This window comes from Quercus suber, unplaced genomic scaffold (assembly GCF_002906115.3).
Source record: "Quercus suber isolate HL8 unplaced genomic scaffold, Cork oak 2.0 scaffold_286, whole genome shotgun sequence".
Lineage (NCBI taxonomy): Eukaryota > Viridiplantae > Streptophyta > Magnoliopsida > Fagales > Fagaceae > Quercus > Quercus suber.
Genome location: NW_027069742.1, coordinates 683,382 through 687,472, shown reverse-complemented (window position 1 = coordinate 687,472; position 4,091 = coordinate 683,382). Strand labels below are relative to the sequence as shown.

The 4,091-nt window shown below is 32.5% G+C and overlaps 1 long non-coding RNA gene across 1 annotated transcript; it reads left to right on the top strand.

The window, feature by feature from the left end:
* The first annotated feature begins 616 nt into the window (after window positions 1–616).
* LOC136071118 (uncharacterized) lies at window positions 617–3,761 on the top strand. Its single transcript, XR_010632432.1, has 4 exons — window positions 617–776; window positions 1,203–1,294; window positions 2,172–2,261; window positions 3,366–3,761. It is a non-coding gene; the product is annotated as an uncharacterized LOC136071118 (long non-coding RNA).
* Window positions 3,762–4,091: the final 330 nt, after the last annotated feature.

Genomic DNA, 4,091 nt, shown 5'->3' with positions numbered 1-4,091 from the left:
CTCATGCATTTCATTCATGAAATTCCTTGGTTTGAGTAGTTTCTCATAATCTTATGCATCAAATTTCCAGAATTTCGATCGATCAATTGTGATTTTTGACCGATCAAAAATCCCTTGATTTTAAATCATTGCTCTCAGCCTGGCTCAATTGCTATTTGATTGGTACCCGATCAATCGAATCTGTTTTTTTAAGTTTTGGATCGATCGAATCTATTTTTCAATCAATCGAAAATTTCTAGGTTTTTGAAGCTTACTTCTGCCTGACTCGATTGGTATTCGATCGATGCTCAAGTGATCAAAACTGGGATGCATCAATGTATCATGTTTAGATTCAGAGAAATGCTACAATGTTTAATGGAAGAATCTTGTTAGAGGAGGATCTAATGCAACAAATAAAAAATTATGTGAGGTTGTGTGCAGGTAGTTGCAAAGCAGTGACCATTTCACATTGTTATAGGGTCTTATGTAGTAAGTAGAACATTTCTTTCTCTGTTTTGAGTGCTAGAACAGGTTAAGGGTTGGTGTCTGATTTTTGACTCTGTGCTGTTGGAGTCTCAGGTTTCCCCTAATGAGAATTGGTGTTTATATTTCTAGTTTGATTTGTTGATCAATAATATCACTTATTCATTAGAAAAACTAAGGGTGGAAACATCATCAAGTTGAAAAATGAACTTTTTAGTCTGATTTTCATTCATTTTTGCAGGATACTTGTGGAACTTGTGGTATTTCCAGCATCTACACATTTAACAACAAGAATTAAAGCTCACTACAACTAGGTTTGATTATCAAAACATTATTTTCTCCATTTCATGTTCTTTTTTGTCTATAACGTATTTTGCTGAACCATGTTGTTCATCATTGCTTTGATGAACAACAAGGTATACTTTGTTTCTTCTTTGAGAACAGTGTAGGGAAAATTTGACATTAAATAACTTTTTTGTAATATATTATAACTGCTTTGTGAAGTATAAGCCGCATGTTAACTCATGATAATATTCATAGGCACCATTTGAATTTTTGTTGTATATTATAACTGATATAAATTATGAGGTCATAACAATTCACTATAATATTTGACATATTTGCATTTCCTATGTTCTCCAATGCAATTGACATGGAATGGATGACGAAGCTCCAACCATCCATTTTTGTTGCGATGAAATGAAAGTGTCCCGTGATAACATGTTTCATCCATATTGCAGCAGTTACCTATTCAATGGATAATAATGACCAAATCGTGATCGCCAATGAGTTTTAGCTCAAAGGGTACTAGCCCCATAAAAAATGGTGGAGGGTAAGAGCCTAACTTGTCCAATGCATTAGCACATTGGTTAGCTTTCCTAAATACATGATGGTGTTCAATTTGGAGTAGCAAGTTCCTAAAATCAGAGTGTAAGGAATCCATCAATAGGTTAGTGGCTTTATTATTTGTTAGCTAGCTAATTAGGCATTTTGCATCAAGCTCTATGTTAAAGTCACTGCAAGTCCTTGATTTTAGTCTCAATCAAGGGTCCTTTGTCCCCTCTAGTCAACTAGCATTGGGCCTATTTATATTGTCCATCTATGTACAGAAATACACACACAGCAACATACAAATTAAGTATTCATACACCTCTGTTCTCTCTCTTTCAATAGTTTCCTATATTGTTGCCTTTCCTCTACACCCTAAAGCATTATTCTTGTATTTTGACCACGCCATTGTCAATGTTTTATGGCTTGTAGCATTTTGCACTTTTTGGTAGTTGCCTTTCTATTTTTAGAGAATTTGTACTTAATTGTTCAATAGTTTTAGTTGGTCTGTAATCACTTCAACTTAAGACAAGTTTTTACCTATTTATTGCATCCTAAGGGAATGATACAATCTTAAATAAACTATACAAAGGAATATAAATTTTTATAGATATTTAAAACATTTCTTTAGTTGTAGCTAGCTAATAAAGAACCAACTGCTTTATTCCTGCTTGGGTTAAGGTCACCAATGCATATAAATGAGGCAAGCACAAAGCGATAGACATTGTAAAATAAAAGAAATAGCAAGGAGGAATAAAGAAATTTTTTGGGTATGGGTTTTCTTTTTCTTTCAGTTAATATAAAGTTAAATTCTGTCATTTTCTTTTGGTTTTCTTTTCCCTTTTCTTTATTTGTTTCCATGTTCCATTATTTTCCTGCAGAGGTTCCTTTGGGAAGCTTGGCAAGTTTTAAACCTTATCATCTTGATCATAGCTGCTGTATTGTCATTAGCACTTGGAATTAAAACAGAGGTGTGTTTGGTGTTTTTTTTATAGACCATTTCCATCGTAAGGAGTGTCAATTCATGGCATTTGTTTTTTGAACCATACTTATATAGGTTCTAGGCTGTTGTGATTTATATTTCATTTTTTTTTTTTTTATGACATAGGAGAACTTCACTCAGATTAGTTGCACATCACAGAGAATACTGTACAACAATCCTCACTATTAAGCAAACTCCAATGGACAACTGACCCCACCTGCTAGAATCAATTACCAAGTAATCCAGGGACTTTTCACCCCTAGCGGACTAAGCAGTTTATCCTCATGCCTAGGAGGCAAAGGAATATTTGTGATTTATATTTCATATCATGTGGAGTATGACTGTGTCTCTAAACAAAGAAAAGTCCAGTTGATCTAAGATAAATTATTCTCCTGAAACCTTGGTATTTTATTGAGCCAATTTGACTTCATTTACATCATCAATATTTGTAGTGCACTGATTCTTTTGCCCCACTATCTTGCTCATTGTGTGTGAAGTCTGATCTATTGTGTTATTTATATTAAGTGACTTGCTCATTTTGTATGAAGCTTTATCTATTATGTTAGTTAAACAATAAACAATAAACAATAAACCGAGGTTTATTATATTGTGTACTAAGTTTGATTAATATCTTCTTTTTGTATTGCCTTTGGCTTATCTTAATTTCGTACACCATACATGTTTGGTGTGAATTAATTAGGGGCTACAAAATAGTTATTTAGTACAATTTACTTCGAAGCCGTATTTCATTTTTTGTTGAACTAGGATAAGCCATTTGAGCAAGCTCAATCTAATAGTTCTTCCGAACTTTAGCAATCAAGTTAGTTTCTTAATCATTTATCATTCATAAATTTATTCATTTGCTATTGAATTTGATGATGATACTAGAATTGTAAATAGATTAGTCCATGAAAGAATCATCCTTAAATTGTGTTGGATATCTCTATCAAAAAGCATGTATTATTGGTGTTTGGTCTGTCTATACTCTTAATTTTCAATTTTTTACCTTTGGGCCTTGACTTTTTGATCCACACAATTAATAAAATTTAGGTAGCTCCTCACTTAAGTCTTACCAATTTTATGTGGTTTACAGGTTGTCCTTGATGCACACAATGGTGTAATATCTACAATGAAACTTGGAGCAAATTGGGTGGATATGCACTTGTTAGAGTGGATGTATGTGTTAAATGGAGTAAGGAAAATGTGGAAGGAGGGATGGGGTGTCCTCTACAGGGAAGTACATGAAGTACATGAAGAAAGGATGCATCATCTTTTTTTCAATGGTACTAGCTTTAGTCTTGGGCTTGGCCTTCTTGTTGGGAAGTGGCACTTCTCCATATATTTGTTACTTGAGGATAATTGATGGAGCACAATGGCTTTCAATTTTTTTTTTCTTTTAATTAGCCATTTTGAAAACTTGGAACTATTTGAATACTTGAAAATTAGACTGGTTCTTTAGTTTTTATATAAGAATGGAGTTTAATTTGGAATTGCACAATTGTGTTTATGTTTATATTTTGAATCAAGTTATTAAATTTTGATCATGTGAAGGGCTGCATCCAAATTTGTTTATTTATTTATTAAAAAAAATACTTATTTCAACGGTTTCAAACTGTTGAAATTTATGTCAAGATAACATATGTTTCAATGGTTTTTAATAATATTTCGACATTTAATAATTGTTGATTAAGGTGAATCACATTTTTCGACAGTCTCATAAGTTGTAGAAAAAAAAATTGAAAATAGCAAACTTTCTTGTAGTGAGATAAAATTTTAAAAATGATGGAAATCAATGTAGTTTTAGTAAGTCTCATGAGAG